Here is a 16,541-nt window from a genome sequence, read left to right as displayed (position 1 = left end):
AGTTTGTTAATCTATGTCTTTTTATTGGGGAGTTGAGGCCATTGATATTGAGAGATATTAAGGAATAGTGATTATTGCTTCCTGTTATATTCATATTTGGATGTGAGGTTATGTTTGTGTGCTTTCATTCTCTTTGTTTTGCTGCCAAGACGATTAGTTTCTTGCTTCTTCTAGGGTATAGCTTGCCTCCTTATGTTGGGCTTTACCATTTATTATCCTTTGTAGTGCTGGATTTGTGGAAAGATATTGTGTAAATTTGGTTTTGTCATGGAATATCTTGGTTTCTCCATCAATGTTAATTGAGAGTTTTGCTGGATACAGTAACCTGGGCTGGCATTTGTGTTCTCTTAGGGTCTGTATAACATCAGTCCAGGATCTTCTGGCCTTCATAGCTTCTGGCGAGAAGTCTGGTGTGATTCTGATAGGTCTCCCTTTATATGTTACTTGACCTTTTTCCCTTACTGCTTTTAATATTCTTTCTTTATTTTGTGCGTTTGGTGTTTTGACAATTATGTGACGGGAGGTGTTTCTTTTCTGGTCCAATCTATTTGGAGTTCTGTAGGCTTCTTGTATGTCTATGGGTATCTCTTTTTTTAGGTTAGGGAAGTTTTCTTCTATGATTTTGTTGAAGATATTTACTGGTCCTTTGAGCTGGGAGTCTTCACTCTCTTCTATACCTATTATCCTTAGGTTTGATCTTCTCATTGAGTCCTGGATTTCCTGTATGTTTTGGACCAGTAGCCTTTTCCGCTTTACATTATCTTTGACAGTTGAGTCAATGATTTCTATGGAATCTTCTGCTCCTGAGATTCTCTCTTCCATCTCTTGTATTCTGTTGTTGAAGCTTCTATCTACAGCTCCTTGTCTCTTCTTTTGGTTTTCTATATCCAGGGTTGTTTCCATGTGTTCTTTCTTGATTGCTTCTATTTCCATTTTTAATTCCTTCAACTGTTTGATTGTGTTTTCCTGGAATTCTTTCAGGGATTTTTGTGTCTCCTCTCTATGGGCTTCTACTTGTTTATTTATGTTTTCCTGGAATTCTTTCAGGGATTTTTGTGTCTCCTCTCTATGGGCTTCTACTTGTTTATTTATGTTTTCCTGGAATTCTTTCAGGGATTTTTGCGATTCTTTCAGGCATTTTTGCGATTCCTCTCTGTAGGCTTCTACTTGTTCTCTAAGGGAGTTCTTCACGTCTTTCTTGAAGTCCTCCAGCATCATGATCAAAAATGATTTTGGAACTAGATCTTGCTTTTCTGGTGTGTTTGGATATTCCATGTTTGTTTTGATGGGAGAATTGGGCTCCGATGGTGCCATGTAGTCTTGGTTTCTGTTGCTTGGGTTCCTGCGCTTGCCTCTCGCCATCAGATTATCTCTAGTGTTACTTTGTTCTGCTATTTCTGACAGTGGCTAGACTGTCCTATAAGCCTGTGTGTCAGGAGTGCTGTAGACCTGTTTTCCTCTCTTTCAGTCAGTTATGGGGACAGAGTGTTCTGCTTTCCGGTGTGTGGTTTTTCCTCTCTACAGGTCTTCAGCTGTTCCTGTGGGCCTGTGTCTTGAGTTCACCAGGCAGCTTTCTTGCAGCAGAAGAGTTGGTCTTACCTGTGGTCCCGGGGCTCAAGTTCGCCCGCGGGGTGCTGCCCACGGGCTCCCTGCAGCGGCAGCAACCAGGAAGACCTGTGCCGCCCTTTCCGGGAGCTTCAGTGCACCAGGGTTCCAGATGGTCTTTGGCTTTTTCCTCTGGCGTCCGAGATGTGTGTGCAGAGAGCATTCTCTTCTGGTTTCCCAGGCTTGTCTGCCTCTCTGAAGGTTCAGCTCTCCCTCCCACGGGATTTGGGTGCAGGTAACTGTTTATCCGGTCTGTTTCCTTCTGGTTCTGGTGGTGTCTCAGGCACAGGGGTCCTGCCGCTCCTGGGCCCTCCCCCACGGGAGCCCAGAGGCCTTATACAGTTTCCTCTTGGGCCAGGGATGTGGGCATGGGTGAGCAGTGTTGGTGGTCTCTTCCGCTCTGCAGCCTCAGGAGTGCCCACCTGACCAGGCGGTTGGGTCTCTCTCTCACAGGGTCTGGGGGCAGAGAGCTGCTGCGGGCCGGGATCCGCGGGTCTCAAAATATGTTTTTGAAAGCCTTGTTTATTCTCGTCAGTGAAAGAAATTGTGATACAGAGGGAAAGATGTGGATCGTTTAGGTTTCAAGGGAAAGGTGGCTGCTGGCTTATTTATTAGGTGGCAATACACTGCATTAAAATATGGAAAACCAATACCCTATAGTTACTATAAATGAAGACAGAAAAGTACCTCAGTGAAAACCTATGTACGGAAAATCTATATAATCTAAGAAAAACTGTGCAAAGGATTTTTTGTCCCATGGGCTCTCAATAAATACTAACAAACAGCCATCTGAAATGAAATTTCATCCTCCACTTCTTCTCTGACACCTTCTTCCTCCAGGGAGGTTAACTGAAATCATGCAACCACAGCAAGTGAGGCTTTAAACAGACGCTGCTGTGCTACTGCCCAGTGCGGGATGAGCTCATCACTCTCCATCATGGCTGGTCTTAAATACTGCCATCCATCCAGACCGGGAGGGCGCACTTTACATCCCAATATTGGCCCCCTCCCTCCTCTCCTCCCACTCCCACCTTCACAAAGCCTTCCCCCATTACTCACTGCCCTTCTCCTCAGAGGAGGTGACACTCTCCACCCCAAGGATACCAACCTGCCCTGGCACATCAAGTTGCAGCAGGACTAAATGTATCATCTCCCACTGAGGCCAGACAAAGCAGTCCAGCTAGGGCAAGGGGGTCCAAAAGTAGAGAACAGAATCAGACACAGCCAGAGCTCTAATTGTTAAGGAACTCGCATGAAGATCTGCTACAAATGCATACGGGGCCTAGATCATAGGAGAGACCCAACCCCATAGTGATTCTCTGCTGTGCTTGCAGACAGGAGCCTGGCATAGCTGTCCTCTGAGAGGCTACATCCAGCAGCTGATAGAAACAGGTGCAGAGACCCACAGCCAAACATAGGTGGAGCTTGGGGAGTCTTTCTGGAGGGTTGAGAGAGTCAAGAGAGGACAAGGGCAACACAAGAAAACCTACAGAGTCAACTAACCTGAGACTGGGGGGCTCACAGAGACTAAATCACCAACCAGAGTGCTATTTTTAAAAATGACCTTTCCTGTTCTTTGGGAGAGATGATGCCTAAGGCTTGTAAGGTACAGTCGGGGAGAGTGGGGCGGGGCATAGGTTTGCCCCGTCCTAGATGATGTCTTCCTGAGAAGCAGCAGAGAAGGCAACAGCCGTTCGCGGAGCCCTTCAGGATCAGCTTCATGTTCAGAGGCCAGGTGTGACATCTGAGATGCTGATGAAGTAAGGGCCAGATTAGGAGGTATGACAGGTTAGTTGTCAGCAGTACAAATGGCAGGATAGTCAGCAGAACCGGTTACAAGTGTCACTGACAGCAACAAGGCAATCTCATTATCTCGTGCCTGTTACTCTTCCTAAAACAAACGAACTACATTCAGTCCACACAGTCAATCCATGTGCATCCCTTTACTTTAGCCATGATTCCTTGCTCTCTGGGCCTTTGAAAAAGATCTCCTTTAAGGCAAATTGGTCCCAAAGAGAAGCTCAGATGTAGAAAAATCTAAGATTTGGAGCTAGACCAACTCTGGTGACTCTTCAGCCTCAAAGTACTACCTTGATGGACCAAAACAAGTGAAAGGCTTTCTGAACGGATATTCTTTTGTCCAAGAACTAGCAATAGTAATACCTGTCAGGTTGTTATGAGCACAAAATGAGATAATATATGAAGTATCCTGCTCTAAATAGTTTCTCAATAAATTTCGTTCCCATTTGAGAGTGAACATTAACATTAAAACAACCTAAACATTAAACCTGTGCTCAAACCCACCATGTTTCTCCATAGAATCTTGCTGAGTAAGGCATCCCCTCTCCTATTATATCACAATGACATGGTCAGATTTGGTCCCTGGATCCAGAGCAACAATATCACTTGAGGGCCTAGGCTCCATAGTAGAACTACTGTGTCAAAACTTCTTGTGGAAGGATCCAGCAACCTGAACTGCATCAAGCACTCCAGTGAATTCTCCTGTACATTGAGCAGTGATGTGTTAACATAAATCAGGTTAATAACAGGATCAGCCAGTACAGTGCCTGCAGACCTCAGTAAACATTTTCTACTGAGAATAATCTCATACTTATCTACACAGATCCATTCAATGTTGCTAATGCTTTACTTCAACTGGGGCCTATAGGATGATGTGCCTAAGTGAGTTCTAGATGTCATAAAAACCGTCATTTCTAAAGTTCTCTTCACTAGCAGACCCCATGACTGGTTATGTGTCTTAAATTTGAGGAATTAATAGAGCCAACCACCAGGCCCAAGAGTGTCTCAGCTGGTAAGCTGCCCAATTTGCAAACATGAGGACCTAAGTGTGAAAATTTAGCACCCACATAAAAGAACAAGAAATGGAGGTGACAGATGTAATCCCAGCATGATGGGAGTAAAGAGTGGGTCTTGCTTAGGTCTTGATGGACAATCAGAAAGCTCCAGATTCAGTGAGGGAGCGTGTAAGAAAGAAAGAAATAACGAGGAGAGAAGACAGGGAGAGAAAGGGGGTGGGGAAGAAGGGTGAGAAAACAGAATGGAGGCAGGGAAGGAGGGAGAGAGGGAAGGAGGGGAGGAGGGGAAAAGAATAAAAGCAGGAAGGTGGTGTTGAAGACACCTGGCCTGCCTATACACACACAGATATACACAGAAGAACACACACACACACACACACACACACACACATCATCGTCGTCGTCGTCGTCGTCGTCGTCGTCGTCGTCGTCGTCGTCATCATCATCATCATCATCATCATCATCATCATCATCATCATCGACTTCTCATAAAGTCAGTTCTTGCTGAGTACCACAACCTCCCTTTCCCCTCCTGGTTTTTCCCAATTACCTTTGGAAACTGAGTACCAACAGCAACTACCAGGTAATTCTCTCAGCTATTGCAAGACCTCAGTCTCAGTGACTATTGCCAGCCACCCAGAGAACAAGCTGTGTGTGAAGGTGCAGCTAGAAGAGTTCAGGAAGCAGAGTTAGCCTGCAACTTCTGATTCCCATCGCAAAGCAGAAGCTGACCCAGAAGAGTTTCAACCCCCACTGTGTTCCTTCCCCTCTCTTACAGTCCTGCATTGGGGCTGCCTCGCCAAGGATTTTGAATGACTCATCAGCAGGTGTCTGTCAGGCTTGGGTTGACCATTCATCTGCTCCTTCTTTCTACCTTGCCTTAAATGGAAGAAAAAACAAAATATGGCCTTGAGCTTGAAACACAAGCTCTCTTAAATGGGCTTCTTTCAACAATGCCCAAGGAGAATCCAAAACAAAACCAGCCTTTTCTCTCTTGAATACACCAGGGCCACCAAAGCATATGCATTGTTCTGTCAAGGTCCAACACTTGCCGGAATGATTGCTGGAACCTTCAGGGAAGAGAGATTGTGTTTATAATGAGAGAAAAATGGATTAATCAAAAATCTAGCCCTCGGCTGTCAGCACCAGCATACAATATGTCAATTGGAATATGAGATAACTTTGACAAGAATACCATCTTGCTTGCTTTAGTCAATCTTACTTGGAGCAACCTGATTTAAGCAATGATTTTTCTTTGCAACAGATGAATGCCACCCAACGAAATCAATAAGCTATAAACGTTGTGGCATTGATTTTAGAATAAAATGGCTGTTTCAAAAGAAGGCAATCATATCCGAGGAGCTACAGTGCTGACAGCCTGTTCAAGTCTCTGAAGAGATCAAATGCAGAGGCGAATCTCCTTTGTACAGTATACATACCTGGCTTCAATCATCACTCTGTGGATTTCAGCCTATAAGATCACCGGAGCTCGATGTTTATTGACTCTGTCGTAAATTGGCATAACTCCTCAAATGCTTGCTAAAATGTGTTGTACTACCTACCTTGGAATATTTTTGTGTAACATCCTCCCTCACCAAGCCCTAAGCAAGCACACAGCCATTGACCTGAGGTATATCAAAACTCCATTCTGAACACCTGTCAGCTTCCGAGCGGGTGTGCTCTGACTATGTTCTGTGATAAGGGGCAAGGCCCTATGATTTGAAGTCACAGATTTCCCATGGTTCAGGCATGCATAACGTGGAGAATGTGTTAGTCTACGAACTGTTGAACATGTCTTGACATTGCTTTTCAATGGCGTTCCTCTTGGCATTTCTCTTCTGAGCTCTCTGACCCACCCTGTACCCCATTTTCATATGTGTTTGCACCTGTGTAGTACAATGGGCTTTACCTAAAGTGCGGTGTTCCCTTGAGTTCTCTGCATAGAAGGCTATGTATGTACATTTATATCTATTTTAGAAGTAGAAGAGTGAATGAGATGATGAAGCCCGAGATACCTAGTGTGTAGGAAATGTTCAGTAAGTATTACCTCTTACGCTAACCTGCTCTTAGAAGCCCAGGCTACATAATCCTGTGCTTATCTCTGCATTCGAGTGTTCAAAGGCTGATTTTGTTTTTTGGAAGCTAAGAAAGAAAACAAAACATAGCAGTTTAATAAATATGAATGTTTGTAGATTTACATAAATATACATCAATAAAGTAAAACTCTTCATTTTGGGCAAAGTAAGCTTATAGATAAACATGCAGGAAGTTCTTTCTTTAGATCTGGTTCAGAATGAAGTAGAAATACTTTCTAAGCTGTTCTTAGATCAGTGCTGTTTATGGGTATGACTATTGTAAACAAATCAGCTAAGGGTCCACTGACAAAAAGCAATTCTATATTAATGAATTTACTTTTATGTGTGTTGGTATTTTGCCTGTATGTGTCTGTGTGAGGCTGTCAGATCACCTGAAACTGGAGTGAAAGATAGTAGTGAGCTGCCACATGGGTGCTGTGAATTAAACCCGGATCCTCTGGAAGAGTAGCCCATGCTCTTAACTGCTGAGCCATCTCTCCGCCCAGACAGAAAGCAATTTAAAAAGGACGTTTCTGTATGAATTTTCTCATTGGTGATGTGGTGTGAGTACTGAAGCAGCTTCAGACACCCAGATGAGGCCTCTCAGAATGCAGATAACACACTACTGGGTCCCACACTATGGTGACTTGGATGAAAATGCCCCCACAGGCTCATGAGTTTGAAATCTCGGTCCCCAGTTAGGGGAGCTGTTTGGGAAAGATGTAGCCTTATTGGAGGAGGTGTGTCACTGGGGTGGATTTTGATGTTTCAAAAGCCCATGCTAGACCCAGTGAGCTCTCTTTCTCCCTTGTGCTTCTGGAACAGAGTATGCAAGCTCCCACCACTACTGCTGTGCCTTGCATACATGCTGCTATGCTCGACACCGTGATGGTCATGGATTCTAACCATCTACAATCTTGAGCCCCAACTGAACACTTTGTTTTATAAGTTGTCTTGGTCATGGTGTTCTGGAATGGCAACAGACACAGGCTAGCATGAGATTTTGCCCCCTTCCAAGAAATTACCTTTCCCGAGGTAATTTTGACATGCATAACCATATCAGAAACAGTGATTTTGTTTTTTATACTTAGCAATGAGTAGACAAATGTGCTTTCCAACACCCAGTGCCTTCAATGGGTATTAAGCAGGTTCTTTAGACCCAAGAGGGCTGAGGGTAATTAGTGAAACAGAAAGTCATATAGTTAATTATCCATGAAGCCCAGTGAGAGAGGCACCATTTGGTTATGACTGTTTTAAACTACACTTCTTCGGGCTAGGAGGTGATAGTGCACACTTTTAATTCCAGCACTGGGGAGGCAGAGGCAGGTGGATCTCCGAGTTCAAAGCCAATCTGGGCTACACAGAGAAACCCTGTCTTGAAAAACAAAACCAAACAAAACAAAAGAACAAAAATACCTCCTAGACCTCTGTTTCTCAAAACAGTTTAGCAGCAATGTGAATGGAGCGCAGACCAGTTCCGTTGATAATGCCCAGTGACTGAAAACAGAATCATTTACCCAAAGATCTATACTGCCTGGTACAACTCAAGTGTTCAATAAGTGATGCTGAATTATTAAGTACAAAGAAGTATTGTTAGCTTCAACGGTAAGTACCGTTTTGAGGCCTGTGCCCAGCACTGCTGGGAAACACGAGCAGCAGACTTCCCAGAGGAGGCGAGATTTGTGTGACCCTTAAGGAAGGCAGCTACAAGAAAAGAGACAATCAAGGCAAATCAATGTATGCCCATGGACAGAGAAGAGGCTTTCCACAGTTGAAGAATGAAGGTGGTTGCCGTCATCCCCAGCCACAGTAACCAGAGCTCATGACTGTGACCATGGGGGTCCTGTAACATGTCTTCACAGATGAAGAGAAAAAGACGGATGCATGGTCTGTGTGCCAAAGTCCCCCTTGAGAGTGCAGAGCCCTCAGAGCTGACCAAGCACAACAATGGAAGAAGAACAAAACAATTAGAGAGAGCTTCGCAATTGTGCAGTAGAGAACCAGCATCTCCACTGATGTTGACTTGAAACTCTCTGAGTTGACTTGAAAATGAACCCTCTTCACTCAGAGTTTTACAACTGTGGGTGAAGAAGCCTTTTGTGGAGGAGCATTCACTGTTCACTGGAGACAAGGAAATTGATACAGTATTAGGAGTGCAGAACTCATTTATCAAAGATGAGTCTAACTGACAAGAGATATGGTCCTATATGTAGGAAGGGTCAGAGAAGGACAAACCTATCCAGGATTCCTAGCTAAGCAAGCAGGGTGGTAGCATGGAGGGACAGCAATGGGAAAGACAAAGTTCCATCCACCTGAGCCCAGCTCTGAGTGGAGAATCTATCCAGTGCCACATCTTATCTTATTAGGCTACTGAGCTAGGTCTCGTGTCTTTGGGCTGGGGTGAGTTTTCTCGCCTTGGTCATCATATGTGGCCCTGTAACTCATTGACTATCTCCTCTCTTAACTGAAAAACATGAGCAGTAATTATGAACAAATTTTGGCATCATATTTTAGGAAAATATATTCTCAAATTTATCAAAAGAAAATGTATGCTTATAGCTCACATGTTTTGTGGTTTCCTGATTGACAGAAAAATACCAGAGTTAGTATCTGTACTGGATGAAATATATCTGCAAATACACTGGGATCCATTCCCTGACAAAGGATGACAGATACCCTTCAGCACAGAGTTTGGATCAACTATGATAAATGTTTTACTTAGGAGGCTATCTCCCATCAATACAATTTATTGCACTCATTCAAGTTAGTACTTGCTAGTTGCAGGGTATTAAAGAACTTACCAGAAAGGACATACATAACTCTTTTGAGGGGAGGGAAGCTTTGTGTTCAGTGAGCAGAAAACATTATTTCTGGATCACACTTGTACACACCACACTAGGATGTCATGTCCTTAACCTTCACTTATTATTGTGTACAGACAACTGAGCCCTGCCAGGAGGATGGACCTTCACTCAGGGTTATTTGCATTGTTTCTTTCCACCAAGGAGATAATTGCTGTGGAAAGTACCAGCATTATGAAGTTTTCAAATGGAATTTTCTTACTTTGTTGTGTGTGTGTCATGTTAATAATATACCGTGTGTTTCAACACCAGTGTCCTTTATTAAACCAAATAGATCGATGGGTTCTCTACTCATTTCAGTCAGCCTGCTTAATATTAAATGATTTTAAAGAAATACCCCTCCTTCCACCTTTTTCCCCATGCACAAGATCAAACAAAAACCAGTGTTGGTTTAGTCACAACGAAAGCTGTGTCCCTGGGGACTCCTTCACTTTTATCCTCTTTCCTCTCTCAGAGCTCCAGTTTTGTTATTGCTAGGCACTGGGGAAGGTCAGAACAAGCTTCATGGAAAGTAGCCACTTTCAAAGCAATCTATCACCCTTACCTGTAGAGGTAAGTCTATTTTAAATGCACATGCAATTAATGTCACATAGTGTCCTTAGGATTCTCAAACTTCAACATGCATCTGAGTCACGCGGGATGGTTTTGCTAAAACACAAATGGCTGGGAATCACCACCAGACACTCCAATATTTTGGGTCAACCCCCACCCCCGACATGTTCCACATGATGTTCATACTTTTGGTGTAGAGTTCATACAACAGTGCCTTTCTTTTAACCCAGCAACTAGCGTTCCATTTACGGCAGTTAAGCTGTGCTAGATGCTCTCCTCCTTAATTCACAGAACTGATGCTTCTTTATTTTTAAGGTAGTGAGGGATGTCTAGAATCCAGAAGATGACATCAATTCCCTTGAAGCTAGAGTTACAGGTGGTTGTGATCTAATGTGGGTGTTGGAAACAGAATGTGGGTCCTTTGCAAAAGCACTATGTACTATTAACAGCTGAACCATAACCAACCCCACAATCATTAAATTTCCTTAACGCAGAGCCTTAATATGTAACTCTCACCCCCCTGAAATATTTTATGAAAACCAACTGGCCATAATGCTGCCTCTTGAGGTACAGTCTAAGCAGTGTGAACTGAATTCATCTAGATGCTATGAGCAAGCAGTGGACCCATGATGGGAGCATGTTTTCTAGGTCTTACCCATGTACCTTCCAACACAGACTCTCCAACATTGCCTTTCCAACCACAGTGGAATCACTTGAAAAGCTTGAATAGGTTCTGACTGCAGGTTATGATATAATTGATTTGAACACATCCTCAGCATAAATGCTTCAAGGCTCCCCAGATTCCCAAGTGCAGACAACACCCCCAAAGAGTAACCTATAAATAAACTCTTTGCAATTTCTTTTTTATTATTGTTACTATTACTTAAACTTGTTCCTTAACTATTTCATACATGTATATAATATATTCTATTTACTCTCACCTCCTGTTACGTCCCAGGTTCCTCAACCCATCCTACAGAAAGCTCCTTAAGCAGGTGGATAAATAACCCAAAATAGCTTCAGGAAGTTCCTGAAACTGACCAGATTCACTAGGTCCTTCTGTGTCAAAGTAAGAAGAAAAAAAAAAGCTGAGAGTCCCTCTAAGAATGAAGGAAACTGAGCTACAAAGAAGACAAGCAAAGTTGCAACTAAGTCTGATACCAGACCAGCTGCTTGGCAGAGATGAAGACAAACTTAGGCATTAGGAAAAGATATTCTCCAACCTGAGGAGCTACCTGCAGGCTGTGCAGTATGCTCCAGGTTCCCAGCTTTGTGAGACGCTACCCATGCTGGGTGGGCTTTCATGATTCAGCCGTCTTTGAGCGATTTCTGCTCCTGTAAGGAACTCCTACAAAACTGTTTGGTTCACCAAGTTGGACTTTGGTGATATCTGTACTTTGGTCTGCTGGATTGAATAGACATGTGTGTTGCAACTCCCCAGAAAATGTTTTGTCACACAATACCTCCAACCTGTCTTGTCTCCTAGCAATCCCTATCATTACTCTCTCTTCCCTTCAAGTTCCTTCTCACACTCACATCTTCTTGCTTTATCTGTGGTTCCATTGATTCATTAAAAGAACTTGAAACTGGACTGCCCTTATCTAATCATAAGGGGCTGCCATCACATGTATAATTACTCTATTGAGATATAATTTATATAATATAAAATGTGCCTATTTAATATATACAGTTTAGTGATTTTGTTATAGTCTTTGTGCATCTGTGGACACAATTAAGTCTATAACATTTCCATCATTTCAGAAAAAAGCTACATAGCAAAAGGGATTCATAGCAGCCATTCCTGTCTGTGCCCCACACACACTCTATGCACCAGAGCCTACTCTCTGCCTCTGTTTCATATAAATGAGATCATGAATATGTAGGCTTTGGTTTCCCAAACTTAGCTTAATGTCCCCAAGGTTCATCTAGAGTATAACATGCACAGGTACTACCCTGAGCATGTGGTTCTATTTCTCTAGGAGTAAAACAGTTAGATGATAGGGTAAGTCTATGTCTAACACCTCGACACATTGCCAGCTCTGTCCAGAAGTGGTAACACCATCATATACTCCTACCGGAAATAATGATTTCAGTTTTTCCACATCATTATATCGTTGTGTACTATCACCATCTGTATGCACATGAAGTGTTCTCATTGTAATTTTTATTTGCATTTCCCTAATGGCTAATGATCGTGAGTATCCACGGGTTATGTTTATCAGCCGGTTACCTGTCTTCTCTGTAGAGATGTCAGTTTGGTGCTTTGTACTTGGGTGGGTTACTTAATTTTTATGATTGGATTATAAGAGCTCTTTTTAAATTCTGGTTGTAAATCCCTTTCTGGAAATAGGAATTGCAAATATTTTTGGCCCTGTATTATTTGTAGCACAGAAACCTTTACTTCTGATCTAGCATAGCTAATCCATTCTTTCTTTAGTTGCTTGTGTGTTTTGGCACCACATCTAAGAAGCTGTTGCTTAAGAAAGTCACAAAGGTTTATGCTTGTCTTCTTAAAAATTTATAATTTAGCTCTTTCATTTATCCTTTGATCTATTAGAGTTGCTTTTGGGGCCTGATGCAAAAGGGGACCCAATTCATTGTTAGCATGTGGATTTGGCAGCTGACAAATCGTTCCAGCACTGTTTCTTCTTTTCCCCCAACGGAATTGTCTTAGTATCTTCATTCGTTCAAAAATGAAGAGCTGGAAAAAGACAAACTAGCAATATTTTCTCAGATTAAAAGACTCACTGAGAATTAATTACGTAGGTGGCTATGTGTACTGGATACTGCTCATGTCCTACAGCAATTAAAGAGCCTAATTTAGCATCAGTTGGGCCCTGGTTAAATACTTCCTACATGTTGGCTTCTAGGAAAGAAAAACAAATCAACTCTACTTTCTATCTTCTCTAGCTATACAGGAAGACAGAGGAGCCAACAGTAAATCCTGGTGTGGTGCTGGGGATAAGTGTGGGCCGAAATGGAAGCATAGAAGTGGGAAAGTTTATCTCTGAGGTGAGAGCTGAGCTTAGTCCTGGAGAGAAGGGAACTTGAAAGAAAGGAAAGGAAATGCAGGGAGTTCTCCAAGACTAGGGCCCTTGCTAGGTTGGGGAAGAGAGCAGTTGGTGATGAAGCAGAAGGCACATGGGCTTAGAAGGATCGAGCATACCCACCCCCGTATCCACATTCCATTGTCAAGGACACTAGACAGAGCTACACACTGAAGGATGTTAGACAGAGCTAGTTCCCTGAATGTCTGGAGCTTCTCAAGCCTCACTTTGAATTTTAGCATTGACACAGTATGCTTCCAGGGTTGGCAATGCTGACCACAAATTCTAGACTGCTTTCTGCTCATGAAAACATGACTTGGCTGCTTACACTGCTCCTTAAATAGGGAAGTTTCCACCATGCAGATCTCAAGCACAGCCTGAGCATCCTTCCTTATGAGTGGCGCTCTGGCCTGAGTGAAATGGAAGCTAGAGAGTAATAACTCCTTACTTAATGCCTAGCCAACTCTCAACCTGAGACACACTTACCAGTGCCAAGGACTCCTTGAAGACAGAGGAAAGCCCTTGAAATTTTGGGAGCACCAGGCTCCCAAACTCAGATGTCGCGCCATCCTTTGGATGTGGCTGAAAAACAGCCCTCCATCAGGTGTCATGGGACAGCCCAGAAAACAGTTAAGGACCATTTCCCGGCAGGGTCAGGACACATACCTACATGCTTACCTGTAAAACCCCTACCTTCTCTGCAATCTATGTCCCCGGGGACACCAATAGTGTTCAAGAGTTCTGTTTACTAAGATGGACTTCTCTTGTTGTGCTTAGTGTAAAGGTCCTCTTTGAGGAATCATCTATAATATTCAACTGAATTCTGAGGGGGAAAGACTTGAGTGTTGTTGTTTGTAAAAAGCAGAGGGGAAAAATGTTCCTATATACTGAGGAAGTCCTGCCTGTTACTACTAAGGAAATGGCAGGTTTAACGCAGTAGGAATGCAGTTGTGCCCTCTAAATCCTTGCCACTCTCACATGCTCCTGACAAGTTTCCTTTTGAGCTATTAGTTCTGTGCTGGGTAGAATGGAGATGGTAGAACCTGCCTTCTGAAGCCACTGTGAGGATCAGTAGCAGAATTCCGGTTAAGGCCTAGCTACATAGCATAAACTATGTGTTCCTTTAATGACCACTCGGAGAATCAGAGTTGTAGCTATTTCTCACTCTCACTGTGGAAATCAATAGGGCTGCTGCATTAGGTAAATCAGCGTAGCTAGGACCAAAGCACAGAAAGGGAGAGAGATTTGCTTTGCTCACAGTTCCAGAGGTCTCAGGCCTCATTAGGCAGAACATCATGGTGTCTGGTGCTTGTAGGGCAGACTCTTCACATCATAGTTGGCAGTGCGTTGAGAAAGGAAGGGATCCGGCACCAGGCTTAGAACTTCAAACTATGCCTCTGGTGACCTACTTATTCTAGCTAGGCCTTAGTTCCTAATGTGTTCAGATTCTCCCAAAATAGTGCCACCAGCTGGGGACCAAGAATTGAATACCTGAGCCTATGGGGACATTTCATATTCAAATGACAACAGATGCAGCACACTGAAAATAGCCACATGTTTTCTCTATGTGAAAGCCTGAGAACTGAGCCTGGTCCCCAGCCACATGGCTCTGTGCAGTCACCTTAAGCAATGTGCACTAAGGCCTGAGGACACTGTATTGCTCTTGTAATGGCCCAAATTATACCTTTCACAGATGTTTTATGATGGAAATTCATCTATATTTGTTTACGATGATTTGTGTGCTGCTGAAGGAGAAAGCTTCCAGTTACTGGCAGAAAGATAGGACTGATCTAGCTTTAGCTAAAGTCACAGTTCCTCCAGAAAAATTATGTGAGGCTGTAATTATTCCACAAGCAATGGACATGGGCTGTATAATTAAGGAAGAGATACATTAACCAAAAATTATGATGATAAACAAGACGATGATATGCAATTAACCTTTGCAGCAGGTAACATCAGCAGTTACCCAAGCCTCTCTTCACAGAACTGCTCACTTGAAAATCATCCAGCTTTGCTGTGTCATTTGCTTAAATATTTAATTCACCTGCCTGCAGAGAGAGCGACACCCTCTCTTCAGCTTTTTTCCTTTGAGCTATACCTTCTGCTTTTGCCATATTGACATTCAAAACTGTATCTTATCAAAGGAATCGCTTTTCTAAAGTTTGTTTTTCCTGAAGCCTCTAAATATAAACAGTATCTAAACAGTATTTACAATGTAGGAGAAAGCCTATGTTGTTGAAGGGTGAGCTTGTGTATGTTCTGGGGTCAAGTCTCTATGAGAGATAGCTCAGGCCAATGGAGCCTTGACACTGAGCATGTGTGAGCAGAGGATTAGGGGGAGATTAAAAGGGGGAGGCTAACCCTGTTCAAAAGCAAATGTTTGAGGAACCTGACATTCACTAGAATATTGTAAAAAACCGAGGTTAGGCTTGAAGCTCATAGTCTTTAGAAAGGTCCAGACTCAGTTTGTAGGGTATATTTCTACATTACAACATAAAATCAGAAGGTTCCATGACTACCTAGAGAGTCCTAGTCTAGAAGACCAGATGACAGGATTCAGAACTTCAGTCCCTAAGAGATTCAAGGAGAAAGTTAAGCCCACAGCTCCTGATGAAGCAGGCAAAACAACTACCAGGAAGTCTAAAAATCACACCCCAAGACATGGGGTCAAGAGTGAAGGAAGAGCCAACATTGAGATGCAAGGGCAGAAAGGGTTATACTGCAAGATCAGTGCTCCCTAGCCAATAAGAAAGATACTTACAGGATCTAACTAGGGCCAGAACAAACTCAGACTTAGGTCATATACAGGTGTCAGCCATGACACCCACCACTGACATTTTTGAACAATACATAGTTTGTAGTAGGGGGCTGCTTCATGCCCTGTGGGATGTCTAGAAGTACATTTAGCCTTTAGACATTAATCTTGAGTCATAAACAGGAAAAATGTCTCCAGCCATTGTTAAATAGCCCTGGGAGAGAGGCAGCATACTCTTTGATTGAAACTAACAAGTGGTCACAGCTGCTCAAGTTGAGGGGCTGCCAAGGTACGAAGCCAGAATGATCATAGAGCTCAGTGTTTACTGATGTTTGTCACATTCGTCTTCCCATACACCCTGTCCGAGCCTCCCAGAGATTCCTTCTTCTTCTTCATAAGCATCATGTTTCCGATTCCTTCTATAAGAAGAATTCTACGAGAAAATATCCATGTCGACTGTAGAAATAGGTAGATGCTAGCACAGTCTCTACAGGATGCTAGTTCCAAAGGTTTTTTGCCTATATCCATTTCCTATAACTACACAGATGAAGCTTGAAGTACCATGTCAAGTCCCAAATTTTAAAGGATCCATAGTGAATGCCATCCTTGGTTACATGAATCTGTGATACTGGTTTCTAGTCAGGATCTGTCTCTGGGATACCAGATAGAGCACTCTGAAAAGTCAGTAGCTTTAAAAATATTAATCTTGCTAGTTGGGTAGCAATGCGTGAAATGGCAAGGTTGAGATGACATTGGTAACCATCCGCATCCCTCTGCTATTGGAATCTCACAGGATCCCTTGTCATTTCTTTCAGTTGGCTATTAGTAGA

At 43.0% G+C, this 16,541-nt stretch overlaps 1 protein-coding gene across 2 annotated transcripts in view; it reads left to right on the top strand.

The window, feature by feature from the left end:
• Kcnb2 (potassium voltage-gated channel subfamily B member 2) overlaps positions 1-16,541 on the top strand; it is a 471,100-nt gene that overhangs the window by 266,159 nt on the left and 188,400 nt on the right. The window lies entirely within an intron of this gene.

Source organism: Rattus norvegicus, chromosome 5 (assembly GCF_036323735.1).
Source record: "Rattus norvegicus strain BN/NHsdMcwi chromosome 5, GRCr8, whole genome shotgun sequence".
Classification (NCBI taxonomy): Eukaryota; Metazoa; Chordata; class Mammalia; order Rodentia; family Muridae; genus Rattus; species Rattus norvegicus.
Note: the sequence above shows the minus strand (reverse complement) of the source record. Positions and strands in the feature narration are given on the sequence as shown.